The sequence below is a fragment of the Calidris pugnax genome, unplaced genomic scaffold (assembly GCF_001431845.1).
Source record: "Calidris pugnax isolate Ruff unplaced genomic scaffold, ASM143184v1 scaffold49, whole genome shotgun sequence".
NCBI classification, from domain to species: Eukaryota; Metazoa; Chordata; class Aves; order Charadriiformes; family Scolopacidae; genus Calidris; species Calidris pugnax.
The window spans coordinates 2,278,448-2,302,128 of NW_015090798.1; positions in this window are offsets into that span (position 1 = coordinate 2,278,448).

Here is a 23,681-nt window from a genome sequence, read left to right on the forward strand (position 1 = left end):
CCAGAGCTGGGGTCTCACCAGAGTAGAGGGGAAGAATCACCTCTTTTCCAGAAAACACATTTAGCTAGTAGAGATAACCATATTAAAACTGCCATTTTAGTGAGTCTAAAAGTTGCTTTTGCTGTACATTCAAGGACTGAAGGATTTTTAACATAACAGACAAAAAAAAATATGTGATTGTTGGTTGAAAATATGACAGCTGCACTGTAGTTCACTTTTTATACGTTGGTTCTTCTACACACTTTCATAACAATCTCACTTAGTAATAATTTCTTTTTATAGTGCTATTGTCAAGACATGATTAGGACCCTTCCATTCTCCCTTTACAAACATGGAGAAAAAAAGATTGTTATTACAAAGAGGTTGATATGACATCTACTAGATTATTCGTGATTAAGGTTTAAGTGGACACTTCCAAAGTTAAAATTCACTCCTCTCCACAGAAATGTAACTGATTCACACCTTAATAGGCACAAAGGAGGACAAATTACCCATTGAGAGATTGTAATAGTTTAAGTATAAAGGTTAAAGCTGACTTCAGTTAAATCAATAGTAAAATCCATTTACTTCAGGGTCAGTGGTGAACCACTGTGTTTCCCATGCAATAACTCACTGTTAAAACTATTAGTGGGAATAGGATCCCACAGAAAGCTTCAATAAAAATGGGAAAAAACACTGGCCAAAACTTTATTTTTCATTTTTTTCAGGTAAAAAATACTGAACATTCACTATATTCTGCATCTAGATACAGCTAGATTAAAAAACCAAAAACTCAAAAAGCAATGTTTTCAACCAATAGTGCACCCAAAGTCTACAAAAGTCTCAAACCAAAGCGAAACTCTCAGTGTGTAGTATGAAATGGAAGGGTGAAAGAGAGAGGAAAGGAAGTGTTACATTAAAAGCAACTGCAAGGTATGTGCAGCTGCAATTTAAAAAAATGTATAGCTAACAGGCAACCTGCCATTTTGCAAATGCAGGAGAATAAAAATTGGAATTACTGGTAGAGCAGTTATATACAAATACAGAAATCAGGGTTAAGAAAGAGTTTACAATTCTCTATAATGACACTTTTATCCCACAAAGAAATTGTACTTTACTGAGTGTCTGTTTATCCTCCATATTTTCTTTTCAAAATATATTGTCAAAGAAGGGTGTTACATACCTTTTGACAACCTTTTATTCCCCCAGATACTCTTCTGTTTTCTGCTCGAAGGTTTCCAGCATTAAGAATCCCATATTTTACTCAATGCCTCATGCATCCATGAGGTTTAAGAAAGTATTTTCCAATTGGTGTTAAAGAGCTGGAGTTCCTGTGTCATTCTAATTGCTTCATTACACTATAGGAAATGTTAGTCCTGTTCTTTTTCTTTTCTTTTTTTTCGCTCTTCTTTTTTCTTTTGTCCTTCAGATTCTATTAATATTTCATTTTAAAAAAGCAACAAAAAGCCTTCCTGTGTTTAGAAGTTGCATTCTACTCAGTATTGTTTGGAGAGAATCAAATCTCTAATTAGTAATGGGGAGGATGTTAGCCAGTATATATGCAAGGCCTGTTTTCCCCTTAGGCAGAACATACCCTTGATTTAAAGACAAAATAACTGTGAGCAATAGAAAGTAAAATTTAACAAGGAGCCTTTACAGTCCTCTATAAAAATCACTAGAACTGAAATGTTCACAAAATGCTGTCTGTAAGCTGACACTAACTGAGCTAATGTTACCAGTCTGTGTTTTTTGCCTCACTTAGCAAAACAGATTTCTACCTGCAAACTGATCACACAGACCATCTCAAACAAGAACATGAAAAAAACCAAGGCTGTGCCACTAGGACCCCATTTCTCTCTCTTCACCATTAGTTTCATTTACCAGGTGAAATTTAACACCCTGATTGCCTTTTATTATATGCTTATATGGCATCTTAATGGTGCATTGATATGGGTAGGCTTTTTAGGCATCAATATTATTAATTAGTATTTATTAGTCTTTACAATTATAAATTTACAAGTACTTCCAACTAAGCGCAATCCTTAAGTTTCTGCATCCCCATAAATGCAAATGCATTTCTAGATTCATCTCTGAATAGATGTAGCATGCTTAGGAGGTATTATGCCTAACAGCACGTATCACGCTGTTGTCTCTAATGTTGTAAATTACTGACGTGTCATTAAAGCACTGCTGTCACTTCCTAAAAACAAGGTCTTCGGGGCCTGTCTGACTGTATGTGTGTGGGTAAGAACAGTGGCTAGCACGTTGTGGGTGTCACTGGAATACAAATGACTGTGATTCTATTGTACGTAGCACTTCTTTTCCTCAGCTACTCAAAATGTTGCATTTATCATTATCATTAAGACTACAGATGTTCTCCATAGCGAGTACCGCGTAGTGGGAAGCCGTACTGAGGAAGTCTAGCAGCTATCTAACATCTTGTCGTCAGCTGATCATAAAGGACTTTCCAGGGTTATAAATACCACAGGACTTGTTGTGCAGATGGGGAAATTGAGGCAAAGAAAGATGACGTGTCTTGCTTGCTAGGCTAGTGTTGGAAGCAGCAGGGGATAAAAAGCAAACTCTTTCAGTAACAATTTGTTTCAATTTAGATGTTTTAAATGCTTATATACTTACTTCAGCATCAGCTTTTATTAGGTCATCCCTACTAACAAGCTGTATTAAATTTGCTAGTTTTGCTTTCTGCAAATTATAGAACATGATCTTTTAATTTTATTGTAAATATGTTTTCCTTAAGCGTTAGATACATAGGGCTTGAACTGAGCTCTCTTTTGCCTTGTGCAAATCTTCTTTGTCCTTGCTTTAGAAAGCAAAATTGTCTCTTATTCCTGAAATCATTTTAATTTGGGGGTTTTCAGAATTTAGAAATACAGAATAGAACAACTCTGATCTCATATATTCTTTTCTAGTTTTCCTCAATGTACATTTTCACTCTTTTTTTTATACTTGTAAATTCTATATAACTGCCATTATTTCTGTAGCTTTCTTCTACTTGTGACATCACTTTGCTATCCACATTGCTGCCCTCAGTTCCGCAAAGACATTAAATGTAAACCTAAGCCTCAATGGCTATATATGTCTTAAATATATTCTTAGCTTAAAGCATAAGTGTTGGTAGTTCTATAGAATATACAGTAACGTTGCAGGTTTGGGGTTTACATGAAGAGTAGATTTCTGCCCCAGAAACAATGATGTCATCTCCACTTTCTTCTTTCAAATTCTTCCTTTAAACATATTCCAGCAGTGAAACTATCAATTTAACATCCTTGTAGAACAAAGTTGTGTCTCTGAACACCTTTACAAATTATTTCTAAAGAATTATTGTGTCTATAGTCTGTTGGTTTCAGACATGAGGAATTACTTTTTACTGTATTTAAATTTGTGGCATCATAAAAATATGGCCATCTGATATAAATTTAAATAGCAGTGTTTTGTTTACACTTTTGTTATTGTATGTTTTGTTATTGTACCATTTTCTATTCACCTTCCTTATGTACATTTTAACTCTGTCCTTTATTCTGAACTATTTAATGCTTCTGCATTTGTTTCCCTCACAATTAATACTTTCATTAAATATGAATTTTAAGCCGTCATTAGATAGGTTGCTGCTTTACTCTTTGGAGTAAAACAATCTACTTAATATGAAACATTATCTTAAGTACTCCCATCTGTACTTTGCATGATCACAGTATTATGAAAATGATTTTGGGTGATAGACCATGGGAGGGAGAAGGAAAAGGAGTTACTTGTTTTGTCTTTTGCTTTGAAAAAAATCTGATTCTAATCATCATGTCTCTTAAAAATATAAATTACATTGACTGGGTTATCGTTGATGTCCTAATCCAAAGCCTATTAGAAACCTTTAGAAGTCTGCCCAGTAACTTTAATGGCTATTGATTAAACCTCGAGTAGACAGTGTTTTGCAGTACTATTTCTGTCTGGTATTCTGAAAATATCTTTCTCATTACACTCCCTCAAAACTGTTTCCTTCTTGGGAAATAACATGTGATTGGCACATTCAAGATTGCGGTTTGAATTACGCTTTTGTGTGGTTAAAGGCTACAGAGAAATGGGTCTATTTTTGACATTCAGGTTGCTCTATTGCTGCATAATTTGGATATTCTTACACTAATTGCCGTGAGCCACATGTCTCCTTTCACCTGCAATCTTCAGTGCAGAAAAAACGACCTTCAAGTAAACAGTAACCTCCAAGTTGTAAGGGAGTATAATCAAATGGTATCTATATGCACGTGTGCAGGAACACACACATGGAAGAACACACCGCGAGTTGGAGCCACATTTGTATTAAGATTCAAGATTACATAGTTTGAAATAGTTACAAGAGTAAAAATGGACCTCTGCCAGTCATCACCGTGATGAACTGCTGGAGTATTTGATGAACTAGAAGCTCATGTAAAAACTGTTGGTCAAGTTGTCATGTACCTTTCATTAAATTGACTTTTCAGTGAGCACCAAATTCTGAGAGAATCCTAACATTTTAAATTCCTAATCATTGCTGAAGAATTACTGTCTCTAACAATTAACACTCCAAAGAAATTTTTCCTCCTTTACTTGAAATCCACAATTACTGCCATAGTACTATACTTGCTGATGGCTGAAAAACAGTCATACGCAAGTGTGTTCATTTGAATAAACAAAATCCCTACTTTCAAGTCAAAAAAACTAAACTATTGTCAAGCTAGCAGAAAAAAAGGCATTTTTTGAGGGAAATAACAGATGATAAGCTTCTCTATATGAATGAGGATTGGGTTTAACTTCTGAAAAGGTCCAAGACATTGGGAATTTTAAATAATAACATTAGTAAAGACAAAAAACCTAGTTTGGGGTAATTTGGAAGATCTTTTAGGTCACCGAGCATGTTTATTCTTCTGTTGGCCTCACTCTAATGAAAAGATGTGGCTTTGCATGCAGAAAGATACATCAAACAATCCCTATACTTTTCAAAGACTCTCTCAAACAGTCTAAGACAACTTCCCTGTAGCATATGTGGCCCATTCTCTAGCCTTACTGATGAGCTGTGAAATGAAAATTACGAGCAGAATGTGGTCTTTCTGAAATGTATTTTGAAAGAGGAATAAGTGCAACATTCTGTTAGATACCCTGTGCACCAAAAGTCATGTTGGCATTGGCATTATCATGGCACGAAAAACATCGAGGACTTACGTTAGCTTATGCTTGCCCTTGTCCATGAGTCCTGCTCTGAAGGTTCTCACCCGCCCTCTTCCTTGCAAAATGCAACTGCCCACAGCCCCTTGCTGAGGACCAAATCCACAGATGAGTCCAAACACCTTACTTTACATTTTTTTTGTGGTTTGGATGTTAAAGCATCATCTGTTTTCCCCTTACTAAGAATAGCATTATTTTTGCCAGCAGCATGACCACAATGGCTTTTACACTAATTCCTGTTTAAGTCTCATTGCTGTTTAAGCACTTTGCTGCTGCTGTTTAATAGTTATAGATCCCTGTTTTCTGAAATGTTCCAGGAGTACAAGGGGCCATATCTCTGAATAAAATGCATAAAAAGGATTCTGCATGAGTTATGTAAACTACATTGCTTTGTGTACCTTCCTAAGTTCTTTCTATAATAAAAAACAATTCTATATGGAATTGTATGTCTAAATCTCAAGTATTACAGCTTAAATCAAAAGAAAACAGTTTCTGAAAGGACAAAACAGTCAGACAATTCACGTCCCAAAATAACTGACCCAGAAACAACTCCTAAACCACCAATATAGCAGCATCTGGAGATCTGTGAAGAACCAGATGCTGCTGCAAAAATATCTTCCACAGTTTGACATTTGGTGCTGTGACTGACGTCCAAAATACAGTTGTAAATATAATGGAACATACCACCTCCCTACTGCTACTCCTTTTTTAATAGAGAATATAACATGATTTAAGACTTCCAAGTAGTTTAGGAGTGGGGAAATGACAAGCAAAACGAACATCTGTAAACCAAATCAAGCAATAATAATTAAAGTATCTTGCTGTGTACTTGAGCTTCTAGTAATTTTCACATAGATGAAATCTCATAGAAACTCTAGATCTGACCCAAAGATCTTGAATTAATTCTCAGGTTTTCTCTAAAATGTCTTATATCAGGGTTTCAAAATATATTTGTCAGATTTCAGAAAAAATATATAGCAATTGTTTATTGCTATATATTTACTGAACTTGGAAGTATACTTTTAGTGAAAGTCAATCATTAAAGTAGACTTTTGTCTTACCAGACAATATTTATTACTGGTAACCATTTTTAAGCAATTTAAATAAACATTTTGCTGTGTCCCCTTGGAAATACGTGTTTCCCATTCTCTAGAAGGGGTTCTCTTGATGAGTTACACTCTCTGGTTTACTTCAATTTTACCCATCCTTGATCATACATTGCAAGGAGTGGTTTAGGTAGAAGAGACTCAGAGTAGAATGAGAAAAAGCAGAATTGGATGTGTAAAATGAGATAAGCAAGTTAACAGCTGATGTCTATCAGTTAAAAATAATGAGCATGCATAAAGGAGTACTGAGCCAATCTTTTCTGAACTCATTTGAAGTAAGGGTTAAAAATTAATTCTTAAGTTCCTATTGTTTACCAAATTTCTGTACACTAAGTAGCCTCATTAACCTGTGTGGTTGCTCTGTCAGCCAAAAACACCTACAAAATACTTAAAATTATTTTAGTTCAGAAAAAAATATTACACCAAGCCATATTATCCTTCCTTTCCTCCAGGCAAAAACTGTGCCAACAGGCAGTTCCCATGGCTCAACCAAAGTCCTGTTGGTTGGTGCCTGCTATTCAGACACACACAAGGAGAAGGAAGTGGGGCCAATCCTCAGTTTGGGCAGACCAGAAAATCATATAGGCACAACCTTGACTTTCTTTCTATTAATTTCCAGTTTCTTTAAACCCTTTTAGCCTTGAGAACATGCTTAACTATGCTAAATGGTTTCCTAAATAGTTAAAGTCCACTCTTTATTTTAGGAAGAGGACTAAGGCAACTTACTGTAATTGGAGGTAGCAATGGCTGATCCATTATAGTGTGACTGAAGCTTATTACGTCAAGCTTAATTGTCTTGCAGTTACTTTGTATTTTCCCCATCTGTTAGTAGCCACCTGTTATATCCCATGCTGATTCCTGATTAGGGCCTCTAAATGCTGTGGGGAAAGAAAAAAAAACAACCAAAACAAACAGTCAAAATAATAGCAATGAGTTTTTCAGGATGCAATGAATAAGTGCTCCGGTATTCATTTTGTGAGGAAAATAAAAAAAAAAAAGTAAATAAAATCTATGTACATTCTTTCTTGTATTTTTTTTCCAGACCAGGAGGTGTTGATTGCCTTGCATATTTATTCCTCAGACATGGGTGAATTTGGTGAAAACAATGCTAAGATCTTAAAAGCTGACTAATGATCTTTGGTTTCCCACAAAAGATCCTTTAGAGAAACCTCAATGTGCTCTGGAAAAGAAGAAAAAAGACCCTGCCTGAATTCACTAGCCGTTTTTGGACAATCTTGGCCAAAAAAAATTCTCAAAGTAGCAATACATCTTAAGTAAATGGTTTGCTTTTTAGCAAAATCCAAATGTTTTCACTGTTTAAATGAAAAACAAGATGTTTTCAGGCATTCCTGGGACACTGAGATATGAGAAAAACTGGAATTGACCTCATAAACCCAGCATATGTGGTTGCCTTAATCCAGGACTGAAGTTGAAGAAATGACTCGCCCCTGTTCCCTCTGCAATGTGCTGTGACTTAAATGCATAGCTGAGATATAAGTTTCCTAACCAAGTTCTCAGAAAAAGAATACAACAGTGCCAAGAACAACACCCCGTCTCCTGTCTGAACCACAGAACCACATTAAAAGTTTTATTTTCTTTGTTTGCTTGCTTATATTTTGGCATTTTCCCTTTTTGTTAATAATTAAATTGGTTTATCATTTGACCGTAAATTCATTTTTGCTTTATTTTTCCAATTTTCTTATGGCTGAAGTAAACACACTAAAATATAACAGAACCACAATGAGCATTTTTATAAGTACAGCAAATGCACCCTGTGATTCTTTCCTATCTATAATTTGGAAAACTCCAAGTGGTAGTAAACAGAGTGATTGGGCTGGAAATATGATGGGAATTGGATCACCTCAAATTCACTTAGTACTATGGCCAGCATGGTTAACCTGGAGGTGGAAACAGTGGTAACTGAGGCTGCTGTTACAGGAACATGCAGAATGTTTCAAGGCCCAGACAAAAGGGACTTTTTGGTCAGTGTGGTGCAGATGCAATTTTAGAATTTGAAGATTCCATAGCGCCCACTTGAAGGGTGTGAATCATCTGCCTCAACTGATGTTCAGCAGCCACCCCCTTAGGAATAGATCTCCCTCTGCTCATCTTTGAGATCCAAGGCTCCACATGTGTTCCCGTTTTTTGTCCCCACCTGGCAGTTTTCATAGCTCTTTGGGTTTTCCCCTTGCATACCCTTGTGGAGTAGCACGAAACATAAACCTCCTTGTAACCGGAATTCACAATGTCTTTATGCACTGACTCAGGGTGTGGTTTGGAAAAGTGATTGTTTTGGTAAATTGGAATTTGGTAAATTGCCAACCATGGCAGCGGACTGCAAGTATCTGGCCAGGTCTTTCTCTCCCAGCTGCACTGGAAGTCTTTGCTCACGTAAGCAGAATGTTAAGTGTGTGCAAGGACCTACTGATTACTTCCTAGTCTTGGCATCTACAAACTGAAATTTGCCTTGACAACAAATCTATTGCATCAAGCAACACAAACCTTGTCATCTCAAGCATATTTTATGAAATCAGTATGATTAAAGTCCTCATTCCATCTTACTATGGAAGAAAAAGCATATAGCTTTTGTTGTTGAGCATGGTGTCATAATGCTAATATGTTAGGGGAAAGCCAAGAATGTAATTTACCATCCTCGTTGCCCACATGTAGTGCATATAACATCATAATATTTATCATTTATTTGTTCCCATGTGTCTGCAAGAGAGCTACAACATGGAAGAGTTATTGCTCCCCCTATATATTCCTGCCAGACTGCATAATCCAAGGCATCTCTCTCCATATCATTTTGAAAAGTCATGTTCAAATGAGTAAATAATACCCATGTTTCACATCAGCTCTACTTGTTTTATCAAATTTTCTAGTATCCTACTATATCAAGAAATAAATTGCAATTAAAGATACATAGGACGGGTGAACCTGAGAAGTTTAAGCAGTGCTTCTTCATTCATCATACCCATCTGCAAATTAGAACAGACATGCAAAATTTATTTGAATTTAGCCAAATCTATTTGGCTTGAAAACTAGGCTGGCAATACTGTGGGAACAGATATATTTTGTGGTATTACTGACACAGTCCCTGCCAAAACCTCGCAGTTCAAGAAAATTGACAAAACCAACTAAAAATCCTGAACTTGAGGAAAGGTTCAAGTAGTTTCTTATTATATCCAGATGGGATTATTATTCCCTAGTCATCATCAGTGAACAATAACAATGCAGAGTAGTGAGATGAGTATAAATGAAAACCCATGTGTTTGGGGAGCCAGATTTTCAGTTCCTCATTGAGGACCATCTGAGTTTCACAGGGAAACATTGTAAAACTTGATCTTTCAACAGGGACCTGACTTGCAGGGCTTTTCTTGGAAGTCAAACTGGCCTGTGAGGTTCCCTTTGCCCATCCTCAGTCAGCATAGACCATGTTCCAACTACCTGCTATTCCTTCCTGTAGCAGGATCTTGTATTATAGCTGTAGCCAAATGTTTTCATTTTTCCTCTCTTTGTGCCTTCCTGAACTTCTTAGTTTATGTGCCTCCCAGGCATGTCCAAAAATTTTTCATTCTGTGAGTGGCATGAAAATGATCAACAAGATCAGTTATTTGAACAATATCTTGTCACATATATCCATGAAATAAATTTCTCATTCACCAATTTTGCTAATCTACTTAGTGAAAAATTCTGTGTTCAGTCAAGCAGTAGACAACATATTGTAACTAGGTTGCAAAGGGAACATTTTGAGACTTTTCAATAACCTGAGGCTAATACATCACAATGATTTTGCAAATGTTTATGACTTAGCTTACATCTTTGGAGAAAGGAAGACTCAGTGACAAACAGATTATGTTTGCAAAGAATATTACTAACATATAATACTGAATTCAAAATCCTAAAATGCTTCTATACACTTAAATCTAGGAAAATAAAGCAATTAATAACATAATATTGAAGAAGAAATGAAAAAAGTTTCCAAAATGTTGACTGGTGAGGAACATAATGGGAAAAGACACAGGAACGAGTGAGATGGAATGTAAATTATAGCAGGTAGAATATGAAGCTGTGAAAATTGTGTGCAATAAAAATCCAGAAGAAATACCCAGAGATACTTTAAAAATGTTTTAATATTCCATAGGAGACCTAAAAGATACTGGGGCAGTGTGTAGGACAGCACACTCAAGGGACATGAAGGCGCGTCAAGGTACACGAGGACGTTGTTAAGCAACAAGATTATTTTTTCCTGTCAACCTTCAGCAAAAAGGTGATGAGCTGGTAACAAATCCTTGAGCAATTTTTGTCAAGTATTTAGAGTGAGGCTTTGTCAGAGATGAGGAGATGTAATGGGAACACTACAGTTACCATTGTTTTATTAAATAGGCTGATGCTTCAGGGATGATGGGAACTGGCTGACTCTGAACTATTCCTGTCTTATTTTACACTGTGAATGTCAGCAAGGCTCTGTGCATCCCAGGCTGCCACACGTGTTGTCAGAGCTACAGAGACTGTACCCTGACTAAGAGTCCCTCTGGATAACAATTTTCAGTCACCTTTTTTATTTGGTCATATTCACTCCCAAGAATTCTTCCTAGCAAATATTCCTTTTCTTCTTGGAATAAAAATAGAAGTAGGCAATGGCTGAAGTCTAGTAATAACTTGGCCATTACTGCCATTCAATGTCTTTTATTTTACCAGGATTTATTGGTTCTGAGTTGGGTTTTGGTTTCCAATGGTTTTACATTTTGGTTTACATTTATATGAACAGGACAGTTTAGTTTCTATAATTTCAGTGGTTTGACGGTTGGGTTGTTTGTGAGCTGTTAAATCAGCCTTAATCTTGCCATCTGAAGACACTACTTCACCCTCAACATATTTACTGCTTGTTGTCATTTTCGAAGTATGTAATTTTTTGACCTTCTAACATACTGGTTGCATCGTGTGCTAAAAGAATTCTCAGCAGTTTCTCCCTGCCCCTTTCTTTCCCGTAACTATTTGCTAGCAATGTCTTTTACAAAGCCGGATAGTCTTTTGGGTTTTGTTTTCATTTTGAATTGATATTAGAAATAATAGTGTTAGCAAAGTCTTCTATACCAGAATTAAAACATGCAAAGCCAGAAGCCAACAGGGTCAAACTCAATGTAGGTACCTTAGTCAGATATATCCACATTGAACCATTCATTAAAGAGTTCCCTTAATTTATCTCTGCAAGCTACTGTGCTGTACGGAAAGCCTTGACCTTACACATCTTTTAGTACTAATTTGCTACATTCTTGGTTACTTTTATGCAGCATACTCTCTTTAGCACAAGAAATTTATAACGAGTGACTTTGCTACTACACATTAACAGAAATATGATATAATGAATGATATTGCTAAAACAACATGCAGTGAGTTATTGCAATAAGTCATCAGGACTCCTTGATACCCATATGAAAGCCCTGAGCCTTGCTGTGCTCTCAAAATACCCTGATCAAGTGCTGCGTTGGAAGGTGAGAATCCCCATTCTTTGCATGAATCTCTGAAAAATTGCACTAAGATCAATAACTTATTCACTGACAAGTTTTGCTTCATAACAAGGTAATTTCTGAGGAAAAATTATTCTTCAGAAGAAAATTTACAGAACACTGAGAAATGGTGTTTCTTTCCAATAAGCTCTTTTAAGGAAACAAAAAAATACAGTGGGTAATTAGTTACAATGTGTTAAGGTGCTTTCAATCTGTTTGTAAAAATCACTCACAGCTGTGTTTCTGGCTTATTTTTGCAAGGACAGACAAACTGTAGCTATGCACTAGAAACACTAAGATACATGAAGAATGTAGTGATAAATTGCTAATTTTTTATGTGAAAAGATATAAGAGCACCAACTGGGCAGTAATAGGGACAAAATTGTGTGTAATTAGGTATGAATATGCAAGAAATTGAGAGTGTAAGGTAGCAAGAGTCATAGTTGAGGCATACATTTAAGACAAGAATGAAAAATCTTCCTAAATTAATTTGCAGAACTAAGGAGGATGAAATTCATGTCATCAGTGTTCACTGGAAGGAAACACTGAGCTGCTCTGACATTGATAAGGCCTAAAATAAATTGAATTTGATTAAATTTGAAATTAGTAAAGAAATTTCTTTTCGTGGACAGCTCAGTGAGATACTGTCTCAATAAACTGATTCAATGACAAAAAGAAAAAAGTAGGAAAAGAAGGAAACAAGGAAAAAATCTCAAATTAATAGGAAATTTGAAAATATCCCACTGTCTCACTGCCCTCACAGGAAAGAATTTCTTTTTAGCATCTAATTTAAATCTCCCCTCTTTCAATTTAAAACTGTTGCCCCTTGTCCTTTCACTACACTTCCTGACAAAGAGTCCCTCTCCATCTCTCCTGTAGGCTCCCTTCAGATGTTGCAAGAACCCTATAAGGTCTCCCCGGAGCCTTCTCTTCTCCAGGCTGAACAACCCCAGCTCTCAGCCTGCCCTCATAGGGGAGGTGCTCCATCCCTGTGATCATTTTCGTGGCCTTCCACTGAATCCGTTCCAACAGGTCCATGTCCTTCTTGTGTTGAGGACTCCAGAGCTGGACACAGTACTACAGGTGGGGTCTCACGAGCGCAGAGTAGAGCGGCAGAATCAAGTCCTGTGACCTGCTGGCCACGCTTCTCTTGATGCAGCCCAGGATGTGGTTGGCTTTCTGGGCTGCCAGCGTGCATTGCTGGCTCATGTTAAGCTTCTCATTCATCAACACCCCCAAGTCCTTCTCCTCAGGGCTTCTCTCAAGCCATTCTCCACCCAACCTGGATTTATGCCTGGGATTGCCACATACCATGTGCAGGACCCTGCACTTGGCTTGGTTAAACTTCATGCAATTTGCACAAGCCCACCTCTCAAGCCTGTCCAGGTCCCTCTGGATGGCATCTCTTCCCTCTAGCGCGTCTACCTCACCACTGAGTTTGGTGTCATTGGCAAACTTGCTGAGGGTGCACACTATCTATGTAGTTAATTAAATGTGTGTCTTCAAGGAAGAGATTAGGCAGATTTTGTACTTGATGCATTTAGTTATTTTTATGCTAAATACTTTCAAACATAGATTAGTTTCAGAATTAATGGAATTAATTATTTTCAAAAGCATTCATATTCAACTTATCTCCTTAAGTTTGGGGAGTTTATCAAATTCAGTAACAATTAGAAAGCTCCACTTAGTTTTGAGTCAAAACAATACAAAATTATGTGGCCAGATAGTTTTGATTTCAGAATGATAAATACCTTCCAAGCTTGCCTAAGCCTTCACAAGTGTTTGCATTACCCTTGTCTGAATGCCAAGTTTATAATAGATCTGTTTTGTTGCAAACATTTCAGACAGTTTATATAGTCAAAATGAAAAGCTTTTCAGGTTTTCCAATCACAGAATTTATTTTTCAACTGTAATTGTTTAGCTTCAGAGTTGTACAATGCCCAGCCGCGCTTGAATGTATGAAGAAATGTCCCAGCAGTAACAGATCTTGGGAGGACCTGACTGTCACTGCTCCTGTGAAGTTGTGATAAGACACATGAAAAAGCAACACATATGCTCCTCCAAGCAGCACAGTACTATTTCAAGGAATCACAGAATTGCAGGGTTGGAAGGGACCTTCAGAGATCATGTAGTCCAAGCCCCTGCCAAAGCAAGGTCACCCAGCGCAGGCTGGACATGAACGTATCCAGGAGGGTTTTGAATGCCTCCAGAGAAGGAGACTCACCACCTCTCTGGGGAGCCTGTTCCAATGCTTTAGCACCATCAAAGTAAAGATGTTTTTCCTCATGTTGAAGTGGAACTTCCTGTGTTCCAGTTCGTGTCTTTTGCCCCCTCTCCTGTCCCCTACTGCAATCTCCAGCAACTAGGCAGCAACACTGTATGATGATTACAGCGACTGCCTGCCTGGCATATTTTGTTCTCTCTTATCCCTGTGAAATGGATCTGAAGGTTTGGTTTTGTTCTACCTGAGTAACTGAGGAGGAAGTTTTGTTCTACATAAGTGATTGAGGAGAGGCCAAGGTCCAGCTCTTGGTTAACACAGATGCATTAATACAAGTATATTTCTTACAGTAAAATTTAAAGCACTGCATTCTTTAAAAAAAAAAAAAAAACACAACATATTTTAGGCAAATAATTTTAAAATCCAATTTACATAGATCTTTATTTTCCAGCTAAAACTTTTATTCATTACATTCTTTTTTTAAATTGGCTTTTTCCTAGTCCTTGTTTTCATTTTCTTTTTCTTATATTTTCTCTTCAGTTTTCTCTTTCTTTTACTTCTTCTTTAGCTTTTGTTTTTTTTTATTCACTTTTTCCTTTTCCTTTTTCCTTTTTTCTCTTCCTCTTGTTCTTCCTTTTTATATATTCTTTTCATGCTTTCCTTTTTCTTTTTTTTTCTCACTTCTTTCTTCTTTTCACTTTCTATTTTTTTTTTCTTTAATTTTATTCTTTTCTTTATTTCATTCTTTTCTTCTTCTGCACTCTATTTTAGCTCTCTGGTCAGTATGGACCAGTTCAAGTCCAGAAATACTGGACTGAAAATTACTGCAATATTATAGAAGATCTTGCATTTTCAATAAGGAGAATGGTTATTCTATAGCTATATTAAATGTATTGTAGAGTATCAAATAAGAATGTAGACATATGTTTGTTTCATGTTGTAAGTTAGGTGTTGGCCTTCCTGACCAAAATCTGGTTTATTAATTTGTCATCCTCTAATTTGACTTTTCTTATAAACAGAAATATTTAGTTTTGCTGAAGTTTGTTTGAAATGAGTAATTAACTGTCTGTAAAATAAATTTGTTTTGAATGAGTCCCAACAGGTGTGGCTTTCTTTATTGTGATCTTTAGTTTCTGTTTTCTCTACAGCAAGTCATAAATGAGTGAAATGATTTTGCCAGGTGTATATAAGTAAAGAAATGACATCACATATTAGCACTTTGAAGTTAAAAAAAAGCATAAACATCCGTATTTTTTATTAATTTCATCAGTGAACATTTTAATTAAAAATATGTGTATGGCAGTCCAAATTACAGTCATATCTTGCATGGTTCTAGAGCTAGGAGTTTTGCATAGGAATAAAAACAGAACAATTATAGTTATGGCAGAACAAAGTTGAACACAGTCTGCAAAGCCCTGCAGGATCAATGTAGGGCTTGATAGCTATTCTTTCACTTGTTACTAATGAAAGCAGGTGAAAGCTAGTGAAGATATTTTACCTGAGTTTCAGCAACACCCATGCTGCAAACCACACAGCTGTATCCTAAAAAAGAAAATAAAACATTAGCGTTGTCAGTGAGAAAGAGTGTCTGCTCTGCAGAAGTTTTCCTAACTGCAGCTTCTCCAACAGCTACTGAGAATGCAATCCTTTATATCAGTGGTCGCCAAATCCTCCAACTTCTGTTGCACATACAGGAAATTAAAAAGATAAAACTGAAGCTAATAAGGAGAGCAAAGTATGGCCACCTTCTATGAACAACACATTCGGTATCATAATTCACCAGCCAACATCAGTGGGTAGGTATTATTTTGATGAGACCTGGTATTTAAGGATTTAAGGTGCTCATTTCCAAGAAAAATAAAATACATAAAATAAGAGGTTTTAAGGCATCTTCTTAGAGGATAAAAATTTTGAGAAATTCGCTGAGTACAACACAAGTAATCTAAAGAAGAATTAAAGCACATCTTAACACCTTCAGTTTTTGTTTTTCCTGCCAAGGGTATCTAGACATACCCAGTCAGAAAAATTAAAGTTGAGTAGCCCATACAAAACAGTGTAGATGCATATAGTCTGATCTATATGTTTAAGTCATCCTTGGCAAAGAGGATGTTCTGCAGATTCACGAACTTTGTGGTAAGCATGCGAGACGGGAGTTTGTTTTAAACTTTGTTGCTAAAAATTCAGGCTCACCGCAAACAAACAGTTTATTTGTCATTCCTAGACTAAACTATTCCTTTCTATTTCTATCAGTGTAAGTGCCAAGAAATAATACTGCCTCAAACTTGTATCGATGAAAGTGCTTACTAATATTTCCCAGACTGAACTAGATAAGACAGATATGTCTTTATTGCTGCTACCTTTAAGTAGTATTTCAGCCTTGGCTCAATTTCTCAGTGGATGTTACTGCATTATTTACATTTACACTCACAGGAATTAGGTAGCAACATTCCAAGAGCCCAGGAAAATTGCTTCCAGTGAAGATGGTCCACACACTTCAGTTGCTGCTGGCTCAGAGCCTGGGAATAGGCTGGCTCAGAGGAACCAGACAATATTCATTGCAGGAATAAGGAAACATTCCTATGTTTGTCATTCCACCCTTGCTTTATTGTTTGACCATAACCAAGTGTAGCAACAAGCACTTGCTTTGCAGACAAGATATTTTTGACAAATAGTCTTTCTAAATTTAAATTTCAGCTCATGAGTGAAGTCAGACATGGATTTATTTCTCCACAAGATGCCTCTTTGTTGTAGATCGCACAGGAAGAAGGCTAAGATTCAAGGCATGAGTTTAAGACATTGTTAATTTTACTGCTATGAGAACAAGCAGTAATAATCTATACAGTACAGGTGATGATTACTTCCTTAAATATTTCCACAAGCTCCTGGACTCATGTCAGATCCTGTTACTCCACAACTGGTCCTCAAACTTATCTCTTCCTTCCCCATTTCTTCCTCGCCATTCTTAAATGGGCTGAGGACCCAGGGAAAAGTGTTTTCTTATCATTCTACACATCGTGAGACACAGGTTTATTCAGCCTTTTCTTTAGGAGCTGTTTTCATCTGAGCCTGTGCTACCAATTTCAGACCGTTAAGGAAAAAAACACTTATGGAGCAAGTGCAAATTGCACACCTGCCATTGGCGAAACAGCTTTTGAAGCTGGATCTCCTGACTGTAACATTGGGTTCAGGCAGCTGCAAAGAATGATGCCCAGTGGTGTGAGGAAAATAGGCCCTTCCTTCTGTCAGGGAGAGGCAATTAGTGAAGTCCAGAAAAGACCCAAAGACCCTACCTTATGGAGGAGCAAGAAGGTGGGAGGAGGCAATTATACACCCTGTGTCCCATGCAGATACATCTGTGATTTACTATTTCCTGTTATCCTAAATCAACCATTTCCATCATCAAACAAAAAGGAAATGAGGCACCCCAGCACAAAGATATTATTTGTTTTGGTAGGAACTAAAATGGTATTACAGGGAAAAATTTTGCCGTAATCTGTCCAGTAATGAGACATAGAAATCTTGCTGCATTATCATATAGAGTTCAAAATGTAAAACGCGTACTTTTCAGACCATTCATCACTGCTAAGCAATAAAATCTTACTCTGACAAGTCCACTGACAATAAAATCTGCAGTTTGTGTCCATGATCCAGTTAACTATCCAACCAAGTTAAAATCTGTTGTTTTATTCGACCTTCTTTGACTTATCTGTAAAAAAATATTTAATAATTCTCATCCTTCATAAAGTCATTTTATTTTGCTCATTGTCCTGTGAAAAATAATAATGAATAGACTACTTACCTTTTTGGCAGAGATAATGAGTGGCTGGGATGTGCCCACCCACTTCTGCGATCCAGAAATGCAAAATGCTTGATAATATGTTAGGTCTGAATTTTATCTCAATATTGTCAAATTAAAATGGAGTAATTACATTTTTATAATTTAACTCTTGCTTCAAAAAATAATGTAAGGGAAAAGAGTCTCTTAATTAATGTCATTAGGCTTATTCCAAAGCATACTCTAAAGGAAAAGAGTCTCTTAATTGATGTCATTCACTTTGGGATAAAGTCTAAAGAGCAAACTGTAGTTTTCACCTCAAGTCTGTCATTATTCATATCTATATCTTAAGTAACATCAGAAAAAAAGATTGTGGTTGCAGTTTGTTTTGCTCAAGGTATTATTCATTACCACAGCTGGTGATTTACCAGAACTGTCAGCTTTTCTTGATGAAGTCCAGTAAAAGTATTAAGGTGCCTAGCTTACGTTACTTGAAAAGAATATTAATTACTCCTTAAAGGTAATATTGCAGAAAGCAGTCAAAAATAAAGTCACTAGTTCAGAATTGAATAATACTACAAGTCATATTCCTGTATTTTTCCTAATTGTCACATTCAGAAGTGACATGTTTACAGAGAATTATAACTATGGCATCAATTCAACGTAGTCTAAAATGAGAACTGAAGAGGAGCTCTCAGGAGGTGGGCAATAGAGGAGGTAAATTGGATTATGTGTTCCCCAGAAGGCAAGAAATAAATTGAGAATAAAGGTATCCTTTCTCTACAAATGCACAGTTGTAGCATAAATCTGAGAAAGTCTGTCATTATGTCTTATAAGCACTTATTTTTTCTTAAAAATAAGATTAGAAGAGATATTGAAGTTAGCTCAAGTTTCGATAGAGCCGTTCTGTGATCTCATAAATGGATCATTGCAGTATAGAGAGGAATATATCTACTGTGTCAGAGAAAGGGTTGGCTATTCACAAGTGAGCACAAAACAGGATGATAGAGCTGACAAGAATAACCCAAGTATGTCCTAAGAATTGGTATAAGCTTAATTTGAGAATAAATTTTTGATACTTTCAGTGGCTGATATTTGCCCATCAGTTTTAAAAGTCTCGCACAGCTCAAGTGGGAAGAAAATTTTGAAGAAAAAATGGGTGCTTTCTTTAAATTAAATCAAGACAAAATCTCTGGCTTGAAAGAGGACATGTTCAGGGAACACCTGCATAGTATATAGGCATATTTGTATAGCATAACAAACTGGGAAGCATAAGTCTGTGGGAAGATTCTCACAATTTAGTGTCTGTTAGAAAGTTACTTAGAAACAGGGTGGGAACGGGAGCTCAATATTTTGGAAGAGAAATACTATAGCATTGATTATGCAGCATGACCAAATAGATACTAAAAATAGATTGTTTCAATATACTTCAGAAATGAGAACTGCTGTAAGAAAATGATTTTTTGTCAAATTTCAACTCATGCATTAGCAGATTTTTCCAGTTTTGAGGTAATTAATGTTAAAGGTGACGTCAGTCCAACACAGAAATTATTCTTATGCTTTAAAATCAGTGATTAGACTTTCAGTGAACAGAGACATTGAAGACAAAAAAGAACAGAAAGTAGCATAAGGAAATCATCTGCTATCATAGGCAGCAAATCTTCACATCAATAAAACAAAAGCTGAAATTAAAAAGTATCGCATTATTCTACTTCATGGTTGTAAACATCACTAATCAGGAAAATTATCTGGAATAGTTCCTAAGCGCTCATATGCAAGTATAATTCAGTATACAAAGGAAAACATACAATACAGTGGAAAAAAGGAAAAGAAATCTTTGGATACCTCAGTTAAAGGAAATATGACTCACACTTCCAATCCTGTTGAATCCATTGTTTTGAATCCACCAGGCATTAACCTATCACTGTAATTTTACGTCAGGTTAGTACACCCCAAGTTACAAGGTCTGAAACCACAGATGAGAGAAATACAGATTACAAAATTTTCAGTTTGAGGTATTTTGTACATTGCTGGAGTATTAACTAGTACATGGTGAAATGTATGTGGCAGGCTATGAGGGTATGGTTAGACATGACATTACAAAAAATCTGTAGCCTGTAAACTTGCCAAACTATACTGAGAAAAGTACCCAGTTATGTTTTCTTCACTCTGAGCCTGCATTTTTCTCCATGTCTTGAAAAGTGAGTGTTTCCAAATTTGTATTTTCTCTGTACCTGTGTGCAAAGTTCGAAACACACACCAGTACCAATGCATCTAAAAGAACTTCCCAATTAGAAGTCATACATACTCTGTACCTAAGTTTTTGTGTGTTCAATTTGTGCATATGAGGAACAGCAGAGCTACTGAGAGTCTCTCCAGCACCTAAGGTTCTCCCTTACGCTTCAGCTGTCTGTATCCACATCCTCTACTGCCTTCCATTCTGCCCTTACATTCTCCTCTTGTTTCAGCCATGGTGGCTGTAAAGTTCCCTATGTCCTTCCCTGCATATTCCACACCATTTATTGAAAAAATACTGTCATTTAATTTTCATTCCATTCCAGTCAACCATGAGCTGAATGAAATGAGGCTGCTCTGACATAGCACTGAATAAAATTATAACTCCTGATACGGTGGTCCTTTCCCATCTGTACCATTTTAAATTTTTGCAGCATCTTGTATCTCTTAAAGCAGAAATGCATTTTTGTCTCTATTTGAGGAGTGCTATTTGAGAAGAAACCAAAGTAGAAACACAATTACAACAAGAGTTTTTGACCATCTGGTGGGAATAGGTCGAAAAACTTCTGCTTTGTAACCACAAAGGTAAAAATTTATTGTCTCAAGTTTAAAGAAGTTTCACAAGCTTTAGATTGTTTCCTGCACATGCACTAATACCTAGCAATAAATGTCAGAAAATTCGGGTTAATTGCTAATCTTTAATTAACTTCCACTTTTTCAAACCAACAGTATTCACTATTCTAGTTCTTAGTTTCTGTTTTGTTTGTCTGAGAGTGTCTGCCTAAGTAATATTTATTGGTAGAATTAGGACCAATCTTGATATCCAAAGAATCTATCAAATATATACTAACACACCCAGTAGAACACAGTAAAAATGTCCACAGCCTTCAGTTATTCCACATGAACAGATCACTTCAGGACATCATGCATGTGACTTCCCATCACAATCACAGTTATTTAGGAACTTTCCATTTACCTCATAATTGCCATCAGCAAGCTTTGGGTGGAGTAGGTTCCAGTGATTAAATTATAGACTACAGGCATTAATGTCTTTAAAACTCAGGAAACAATATTTTTTAAATACAGAATCACTTTGAAGGAACCCTCTAAGCTCACACAAATATCTGTATTCAAAACTCTTTGATATTATGTTACTATTATATGAACAGTGTTTTCTGTCTTGTGAAAATCAGATGTTTTTAGAAGAAAAGTGTCAGATTAAAACAATATCCCAATACAATGAGTATAAACCCATTTTTCCAAACAGACCTTTATATGCATGTTTCAAATGAAAAAAATCTCATGTTACTAAATCAAACAGAAAACTTTTTGACAGTTTTGATATGTTTCTGAATACAAATAGCTATTCCAAACAGAAAGTAAATGATTTCACAGTCCTTTATATCTTCTCTAAAACACTGAAGTTGATACAGTATGCGCAACATTTGGTTTAAAAACATTTTCAGACAGAATTATTTTGACAATTTGTTTCAAACATTTTGTAGTAAAATCTAAAGGAACCACAGCAGCTGAAATATCTTATTCTGTGAATCTCACATGGGAAAAAAAATGATAGATCTGAAGATTTTATTGTTAATTGAGAGCTATCTCAGACAGGGCAGCAAAATCGCTATTGAGTGTCCCCCTCCCACTGAAGACTGATTCAGTGTTTCCCTGATCTAGATAATAATGGTACAGTTTGCAAATAGCCCAAAATTAGATGGTGTGGTAAATTGGTACAGTTTGCAAATAGCCCAAAATAGCCCAAAATTAGATGGTGTGGTAAATAATGAAAACAATTTGCTCTTATATCAAGATCTTCACTTCTCAGATAACTAGTCACAGGCCAAGAGAACAACATGTAATATATTCAAATACAATATGGCATATTAATTGAAAGCAAAAGGTGCAAGTTATGTCTGGAGGGTGAAAGACTCTTCTGAAAAACACTGAGTCAGGGAAGGATTTATAGGTCATTGTAGACAAACATGACAACACAGACTCAGTTAAAAGCTGTGCCAGTAAGAGCTAGCTGAGTTACAGAAAGTACTGTCTAGAAGCATGGAAAAAACCCTCTTGATTCTGTACAAAGCACTACTAACAACTCATTTTAAAAAAAAAATGTGCATTTCTTGCACCCATACTTCAAAGAAAGATATAAATATGTTCTGAAGAGCATCATAGAAATTATCACTAAGCTCAAAAGAAGTCTTTAGGATGTGAACTTAAGGGTTTGAACATCCAACTGTACCTTTGGCTCAGTTCTGAGCCCAGGGCTCTGGCCTTCTGAACCTCTGATCCATCTTTGCCATGTCCGCACTCAAAGGTCATTAGGCCCTATTTTCATTTGGGGATAACAAGTGAGAGCTGTACTTGTACCTTTCCTTAAAGCAATGGCAGATAATACTAAATTGCTTGACCACACACTCAAAAAAAGCAATGACTTGGCTCATGTTTCCCTTTTTTCACTAGACATATGAAAAAAAAAAAGGAAAAGTTAAGGACAAATGGATGCAATCTTCTTCTTTGCATTCAAAATACCCCTAGTGTTTGCATTTAGGAAATACCTGTGAATAACTGTTGTGTTTCAGCACAGCAAATGACCATTCAGGAATAATCCTGCTCTCATTCTCTCTTCCTCTCTAATTTTCCTCTGTGGAATATTGGTGATTGGCTATAGATGGAAAACGGAATGGGAAAACTGGCCAAGCTATTGCCAGTTTATTATTAATCCAATCTATGTCTAGACATCTAAGAATCAAACTGATCACCAGATCCAGCCAGGTTATTAACCTAGTTTGGTGGGAATCCCTAAAGAGCACTTTTTTACCTTCTAGTACAACAGGGATCATGATCCATTAAGTAGGATCATCCCAGAATAATATTAATCAATTCCCAGAGGCAGCAGTAATGGTTGTGTTTATGCACACAACAAAAAACATTTTTCTACTGAAGATGTGAATGTTTTCTTCTTACTAATGCTGTTAGGATCAGTATATTGGTAGCTGAGTGAATGGCCTGTGATTTGTACAACATTCAGAGGACTTAGATGTTTCTCTGATCTTGAACATTGTGAAATTATTAATCCAGCTGCCGTCTATACTTTTAGAGATGGATATATTTTGGTTTTCAAGTCTGGAATGTCTCTTTTGAATGTCAAGAAGTATGAGATTTCAAAATTATCTTTTTTCAGGCATGTAAATCTTTCTTAGGCAATCTGCATTCACATTTTTGTTTAGCACCCCAGGCCGTATTTGTTATTTAATCTGCCTAATGTCAGAAGGAAGCACAGTTCTATAAAGCCATGTGGTGATGAATAACACTCCTAATGGAGTTATAAATTGAGACTAATTGGTTTACGTGATTGTTATTAAGTCCCATTTCAGCTGGTTAATGGAATTTTGTTTGGCAGGGGAACAGAGCTAATGTTATCAGATAATTTTCTTTTGAAAATGGCTTAAATTTCAGTCTTCCAGATCCACAGATTCTAAATAAATCAGGGCCATTCTGCCTAAAAAAACCCTTACAAAGTACCAACACAAGAAAATCACAGTGTTATCAATAAAGTGGCTTTAATATTTCAGTGCATTTTCACACTCTATCACCATGTCTTATGTTGCCTCCAAAAATGGCCAAAACATTCCAAT